Genomic DNA, 8,359 nt, shown 5'->3' on the forward strand with positions numbered 1-8,359 from the left:
TGGAAACAGGGAGAGAAGGCGAGAAAGGTGCACCTTGAAAGCAGGTTATCTGGGTACACTGTGTATCTAGGAAGGCTGGAAAGACTCAGCCTCTTCAGAGGACACTCTTGCCCAGCTGTGCTAGTGGAAGGTCTTCAACTATCTCTGGAAACCAAGCTGCTCGGTTAGGTACCCTGCTGTGAATTTGGGCATCTAACACAGATGACGTCGTAAAACTGGTTTTGATTAAACACTTCATTGCTCCATTGGCTGTTTGCCCCAGCAGCTGGCTTCAGTTAAGAAATGAGCCTATCGCACACAGCTAAAGGCTCTTACACCTCAGCTGCAGTGATTCTCATGGATATGGCCCCATCCCATCTTTATGCCAGCCTGGCCTCAGGCTTTTGCCCCAGTTCCCAAACCAGATACACCATTAACACAAGATCCTGCCAGTTAGTTAGGAAATTTTTCAGGGAGCCAAGGGTGAGAGGAGGGTACCCTTCCCATGCCAGATTGCACAGGGTTTGGGTGCCCTGGGGATGGCATCGAAAATGGAGTCAGGAGGCTGAACGTAACCCTCGGGCACTATTGAAGACGTGCCCCATCAGTGTTGCCCAGTGGGACGGTGCTCCAGGGCAGGGGCCAGGCCAGGATGCTCTGGGCCAATCTGCTCAGCTGTGACCTGAAATAGGTCTGATATCAATTGTGGCCCATATTGATTTTGGCCAAAGATGACAACAGCAGAAATTCTGCTTGAGAAGTTATGTGTGAAAAAAATGGGCTGCAATATGTAGCCATGGTGGTTATAGTTGTTATTGCACGGTAATAAGGAAGATGAGAAAAGTATTTTTTCAGGCCAGTGCAGACGGCTGCAGACACCTACCCCAGTGCTGCCCATGATCAGGAAAAGCATGATGTGAAACCTCCCAAACCCAATGGTTTCCACAGCTTCTTCCACCGTAAATGTCTTCTGCCCTGAACACCAAAGGGAAAGAAAGACAGAGACAAAAAAAACCTCTCAGCAGTCAAACTGTACCTCCTTTTTATGCAATGTCAACATTTTTCATGCTACTGTGCGACCACACCAGGAAAAAGGCTGGAAACATCTACCAGTTGTGTGTCCACTGACCAGCTACTGGGCACACTGGTGGCCAGGCATGTCAGGGGACACGCCAGAAGGACAGCCTTGTACTGAGTTACCCCAGCTGCTTCAGAAACCCACGGTTGGGACTGCATCTGGGCAATGGTCTACTCGCTTTCCCTGCCCAAACTGCCGTGAGGCTCAGTCCCTCTGCACCCCTGGGGTATGGACCTGCTCCCAGCACGGGTGGTGTGAGCTGGGGGCTGCCCTGGGTCCGAGCACTGCATGATGAGCACAGCCAGGGACCCTGGGCTCAGTTTCATCTCCTAAGCCTTTATTCTTGGCTTTTCCCCCGCATTTCAGGAGCAAACAAAGCATCTCAAGATCAGAGCTGGGATGGCTTTATAAACAGACCCGGCAGAAAGCTTTCAGTATATATGTACAATTTTAAGCTCTTATTTAAGTAAAGTCATAGCTGCATAAATTTTTCTGTAAGGACATTTATCTCCCAGCTAAGTCATCTCAAACCCATCAACATGAGCTCTGAAATGGAACAGAACTTACTGCAGAAATTCAGGAGAAAATTCTTTTTTTTTTTTTTTTTTTGGCAGATGCAGAACTTCTCTTTTTATGCTTTTCTACATTTTTCTTTCACTTTAAAATGCTTTTGAAATAGAATACATTTTTCTTTTAAAAACTGAATTATCCAAAATTAAAGAATCTTTGAATTACAGGTGTAATAAAATGTTTACACAAAGCAGAGGCCTGAGAAAAACCAAGCCAGCCAGCTCTCCCCTCCACCATAGGCAGCAGCCACCAGTTGGGTACCTGTGATGGGAGAGGGGCAGTATGAAGCTGATGCTTGTGACCCCACGAACAGAGGTTTTAGGCAGCTGGAGTGCCAGGACAGGGGACCCTCTCTCTACCCTGGCTAAATGACAACCCAAATTTCTAGTCCTGCCAATACAAACCCACCTTTTGGGTGTTCTTGTCTCTCTGTGTGGATTTCCTCCAAGCCAATGGTGTTTTCTGCCGCTTTAGGTGCAATGGCCATCTCAGCTCCTGCTGGCATCCACCGTCACTGTCGGGCAAGGCTGGGATTTAACTGTGAAACCTCTGGACAGTTAAAAAGCCGTCTGAGGAATAAGCCACTGTCGTGGTTTCAGCCCAGCTGGTAACAAAGTGCCACACAACCGCTTGCTCACTCCCCTCCCCTGGCCACGGTGGGATGAGAGGAAAATGTAAAGGCAGGCTCGTGGGTCGAGATAAGGACTGGGAGGGATCACTCCCCACTTAAAGTCATGGGCAAAAGACAGGCTTAACTTGGGGAAGAAACAAAATCAAATTAATTTACTACCAATCAAATCAAAACAAGGATATTAGGAAGTAAACCCAAACTTAGCACACCTTCCCCCCAGCCCTCCCTCCTTCCTGGCTCAACCCCACTGCTGATTTTCTCTACATCCCCCTCAGTGGACCAAGACACGACCCGCAGCAGGTTGTCCCTGTTGGAGGCAGAAACTGCTGCCCCTGGGGAGCTGGGGTTGCGCGAGCGGTCGAGGTGCTGCACTCTGTAACTGCTCACCCTTATGGGAGCACCCGCTGAGTAGGAACAGCCGTGCCGAGGAGCAGGGTGGCCCAGCCTGCTCCCCTAACCCCGGCTCCCCTGGGATGGCATGGCTAGTGGGACACAAGCACCAAACTCCTTCTCACCCAGCCAGCACCTTGCCAGCATAGCGCTTCCCGCTGCAAACCTGATTTTCTGCCTCCCCCCGCCCAGCCGTTCTAATCCCCATCCACTCAGGTCAGCCAAAGACACAGCCACGCGTTCTGGGCTGAAACGGGGGAGAGCTGGCTTCCTCTGCTGATGTTTCTGGTTTCCAATGCTAGATCCCTCGGCCTGATCGCAGCCGCTTTTCTCATTAGAAAAGCTCATCTTAATCCCAGGGCACAGATTAAGCACGCTGCTTGCTTTAACCCACGAGCTTTCCTGCCGAGTGCATGCTCAGACACCGGGGTGGGGGGCTTAACCCGTCTTCAATTTGATGACACACTCTCCTTTGATCACCTCCTTTCAGGGGTGCTGGACTTGGCCCAGGCAGCATTCACGGCCACGCAGCAGCAATCAGAGAGGCTGCAGTAGGGTGACTGCTTGAGGGAATTAATAACCAAGAGCATCTAATGAAAGATACAAAATCCCAGCTGAGATAGAGGGCAGCACGAACACGGGAAGCACAGGGTTACAGTCAACCCAAGCTGGATACCTTAAAAGCATTATACTGAGGTACAGCTATAAGGAGGTCATCAAGGGCTAACGGCAGATTAGTCGGTCAGATCGCTTACACTGACCTCGCTGTTACAGATCGTTACAGTCCAGCATCCCAGAGGATGCGTAGGATATTGCTTACAACTGTCTCTCAGCAGTGTCCCTGAAGGCAGCAACAGTCACCAGCAGCGCACGGTGCCACCAGGTGACCATGCGGGCCACCAGCTAGGGACCATTTCCAAGTGGAACCAGCTCAAGAGCAACCCAATGAGGTGCTCGGAAGAGCCCGCGAGAAGAGGTAAAGCTTTACTGTATGGCTAATTCACAGAGAGCTTTGCAATAAAAGAATCTGGGGACCTGTTTTTCTCCTTTTCTGTTCCTTTATGATTAGGGACCTGCAAACACATTCTGGCCTAAGCCGCCACATCACTCCTGTGTCTGGTTAAACATCTGCTGTCCTCCAAAGCCTGCGGTGGGCAAAGCCCAGGGCGCTGGCAGGTCAGGCTGGGGCATGCCCAGGACAAGGATCAAGCCCTGGGCCCTTGCCCACCCATCCTGATGCTGGAATACTCCGTTAATTTTTGCTGAGAGGTGCTGGAGCACTTCACTGGTGCTCACCCGCTCTGGGCCACATGCCACCATTCTGGGAAGTGCTGCAGCTCTTCCAGAAAAGGGGACGAAACCCCAGTCCCTGGTGTTGCTATGCAGAACCCCCAGTGAGGCTCAGGTGCTCAAGCAGAAGGGTGCAGTGCCACTTCCAACACCCCACAGTAGCCAAGACATCCCCAGAGGCCTCAGGAAGGCAGAGGGCACCTATGGGAGACCCACACTACTCTCAAATAGCAGCAGGTGAGCAGGTGGGATACCTCCTCTAGCATCTCAAATAACACCAGAAATCTGTGCAGGCACCTGCATCCCCCTCTGTCCAGGTACTGGGGCAGCTGGAGCAAAATTCATTCATCCATAAGCAGACAAGAAGCCATCGTTCAGATAAGTCCCTGGCACTGTACGCTTTGCCTTAGCATTTATAACCAAAAGACAAAGATTTAGATGCAACGCTTCAGTAAACCTCCTAACGGTTCCTATGGAACCCGCGGTTTGCTCATCCCAGATCTTTGCAGCCCTGTTTGCCTTGATGGAGTAGCTACTGTCTACCATGCCTCTTCTGGGAGGCACAAGTTTCCCACTATTTGTAAATCCCACTGAAAACGCTAAATGCCAATTATATGAGCCAAAACCCCAGCAGTGACAAGCTGCTGCTGGCAGGGAAAATAGCGATCCTCCATCTAAAGGGAGCAACCGAGAGTGCAATGAAACTGCTGCTGGGAGCCGGTGGAAGGATGCCGTGAGCCCACAGTGGAGAGTGCGAGGCCGTGAAAGGCACACGACGTGCAATGCTGTGCAGGAGACCAGCCGGGAGTTCTGTCAGTAAAGTCAGAGAGCTTCTGCAAGTGACATACAAATGGTCAGGTACACCCCACTATTAAGTCAAAGCTTGATTAGATATTTTTTTCTTTTTTTAATTTTGAGTGAAGCTTCCTTACCTCCGCAGTGTCTCAGGCACAGAGGAGCAGACCTTTCCTCTTTTCTGGCTGATTTTTTCCCGTCTGCTATTTTCTTTTTACAGTGTTGGCAATGCTGTGGGTCTGGGATCCAGCTCCCAGGAGTCAGGTTTCCTCCGCGCCGGGCACAGGCGGGTCCCTCTCCACCCACCTCCGCCCTCCCAGCAGTGGGTGCCGCAGGTGGGGTGCCCCAGTGCTGACCTGTGCTGGTCCTGTGGCACCTACAGGTCTTCTACAGGGGCTCCCTACCACAGGGACGACCCCAGGGAGACAGAGGGAGTGCACCGGGAAGTTATCCCTATTACTACACCAGCAAGATTTTAGCTGACAACTTTCAGGGGCAGGTCCCAGAGTACCAGCACCCATGGAAGGGGCCTTTCATAACCCCTGCAAAGCCACGAGCAGCACCCGGGCACTGCAGCCAAAAGACGCCTCAAGCCACGTGAAGCCAACGCAGGTGCCGTCACCATGAAAGAAATGGGGCCTGTTCATCTGCTTCGTCCTTCTAAATTTCCTGACTGACTACCGAACTCCAGGGAGCATTTGTGGCTTAAACTGCTGCAGTGACCCTGACCTTACCATGAAACAAATCTCTGTGCTACAGGTTGGGTTGGTCAGTGAACCTGAGCTACGATAGATACGTGCTCTTGACCGGGAGTGTATGTGCCAACCTTTAGTACTCAAGTGCGTTGGTGTTGGCTTTCGTTTCTCCCAGTGAAGATGTTGGGATGGTTTTTGTCTCCCTCTCCCACGAGGGTTCCCAAAATCTTTCTCTTTTGAAATAGGTACACTGATCTAGCAGCAAAGCTGCAATAGTTTTGTCAAAGCATTTAAATCCCATGCTGAATCGCATGCTTCCAAGCATCAGGAAGACATTTGCTACCAGCCAACATATGCTATTTCACAACCTTATTTTCCTCTTAATAATATCTAAAATTCAGCTACAGCCGTTATTGGCATCTGCTGAACTAGATGCATGTTGTGGGGCTGCCAGATTCATACCATTATGTTTTCATTGCAAAAACTCAGAGTGCTTGCAATCATAGGCGGGTACAGATGTTTTGGCATTCCAGCTCCCCGGCACAGAAGGGAAAAAATGACCAAAATACCAGTAAAATTCTCAGCCACAGAGATATGTTTTCAGGCCCAGGTGTTTGAGATTAACAAAGGGTTGCTATGCCTTTTTTTTTTTTTTTTTAACCACCTCGTGATATTTCAGTTATTTGCCACGGAAATGCAAAGACTGGTCAGACTGAAGCATAAATGGAAATGTCTGCATGTGTGAAAGCTCCAGGAGAAGAAACCAGAGAGCGAGGGGGAGAAGAAAGGTCTCCGTGCTGGCCAAGGACATGACAGAGAGCCATCACACAGGGAAACACTGAGGGAAGTGCTGTTCGCTGCAGGAGCCCGAGGCCGATCTCCAAGAAACTGTTGACTCCTCAGGTTTACGAACGCTCACTCCAAAAACCAGTTCATCATCGTCAGTCCAGAGGACCCAAGAGACTGGACAAGAACTAAATATCTGACTTTTCTCATCGTCCATGTCGCCAAAGTTGTCCTGGTGGGAGGACCTGGCCACACACAGCAATGGTTCTTGTGAGAAGGAATGAAAAATCCAGGAGAGAATGAGAGTGAGTGACTGAAACCGTTTGATTGACTTTGTTAGCCCTTTCCCTTCCTACATGGTCATTCACTGATATTTTTTATATTAATTTCCTACAAAATGATATCACTCATGTCACCATCTCTCAGAAAACAATGCTTTCCTAGCAATGGATGAGCTTTGGATCCAGAAGCATCCGTTCCTACCTAGGCACTGATCCCGAGTCTGCCCCAGAGGGGCACGCTGAGGTTCTGAAGAGTTCCCAGTCAGGTAATTACAAGTCACACCTCCTCCAGCAATGGGTAGAGTCCAGATATAGGCACCGGGGTGTCATACCAAGGTCTACTAGTCTGTAACAGTGGTCTCTGCTGGATCTGACCACGTCTGGTGGCCGCATTTACAGCACCAGCTAGAAAACATGGTCCCATTCAGCTCAGCAGCTCTGCAAGGGAACGGACAGTCACTGCTCTGCTCCAAAATCCCCCTTACCTTCTGCAGGAAAACCTTTTAAAAACAAGGCACTCTGGAACATTTCTGGGGTTTTAAATAAGTCTTAAAAACAACCCAGGTGAAAGCCAGGGCTCTCCTCAAGGTGTATAAGAACAACCCTGCCTCTCAGCAGTATTTCATCTGAATGATCCCTGATTTTAAGTGAGCTTGGTCCTCTCGTGGAGGGGGGAAGTCCTGTCCCTGTATCACGAATGCAAAAGTGAGCCACAGGCTCTGCTGCCTTATTCAGTTGTGCACAGAAAGGGAGAGCTGAACACGGAATTAAGCCAAATGTTTGAATCACTGTTTGGTACAGTAAACAACAGACCATCTTGTCACCTGCAGTATTCACAGGATAACTTGTTTTTCTTGCTTAAAATGTAAACCTCAGACAAAAAGCAAAACACTAAGAAGGTCTGAAAGGAACAGATATTCTGTTTCAGGTAATCACCTTCTCAGTTACATTGCAATCACATGGAAAGGTGCAATAAAGATAAAATAGGTGTTTGTACAGAAAACCCACCCACTATTTCATAAAGCAAATTGTTTTCTCTGCATTTGGTAATGCATCAAACTAGTTTGGCCTTTCTTGCTTCAAGACAGCTTTTCTCCTGAATAGGAATAAACAAAATAGGCTGGAAGGAAGAAACAAAGGTGAAGTGCATACACTGAGCGACTGACTGACTGCATTCATGTCCACGTGGTTTTTGTCCGTACCATAGGTTACCCATGGTGAAGTAGAGGTGGCACAATGAACTGGTGGCACGAGGCCATGTGTTGGTCATGGACACACTCCTGTGCCCACCTCTTCTCAGGTCCAGCTGTGGCTTCAAACGCAACCGGTTGTTAAAAGGGAGAAAGTCTTGTGGGTCTGTTGGTAACCAATGCCCAATGCCAGTGTGGCTTCTTGAGACCACATGGGAAAAAGTGGAACAACTGCTTTGCCTGGGGAGGTATTTTCTCTCTGGTCACTGTAGCAGGAAGGTGGCTCTCACGCCTGACTACTGCAGACTTATGGCCCATGATGACTCTTCCACTGCGTGTCCTGCTGGGAACACCACTCCCGGGTGGGTTTCTTTGGTGGAGCTGGATATCAGGGGTCGGAGGTTTGAAAATAGGGTTGTTTGGTCACACACCATGGAAGGGAACACTGTCACCTCCAAATCCATTGGTGTGTTGCACTGGGATTTTACATCCACCATGGTTAAAAAAAATAGCCTGTTATGATTAACACTATTCAGTTTGAAAGATTAGTAATTCATGAATATTTAGGAAAGATCACAGTATATCAATATTTCAAATTCATCTCAACTGTTTTGATTCCTCTTTTCTTTCTGTTCATTAGGTATTAGCATTTCTACACAGTCTGCTTTAACAAC

The sequence above is a fragment of the Accipiter gentilis genome, chromosome 18 (assembly GCF_929443795.1).
Source record: "Accipiter gentilis chromosome 18, bAccGen1.1, whole genome shotgun sequence".
NCBI classification, from domain to species: Eukaryota; Metazoa; Chordata; class Aves; order Accipitriformes; family Accipitridae; genus Astur; species Astur gentilis.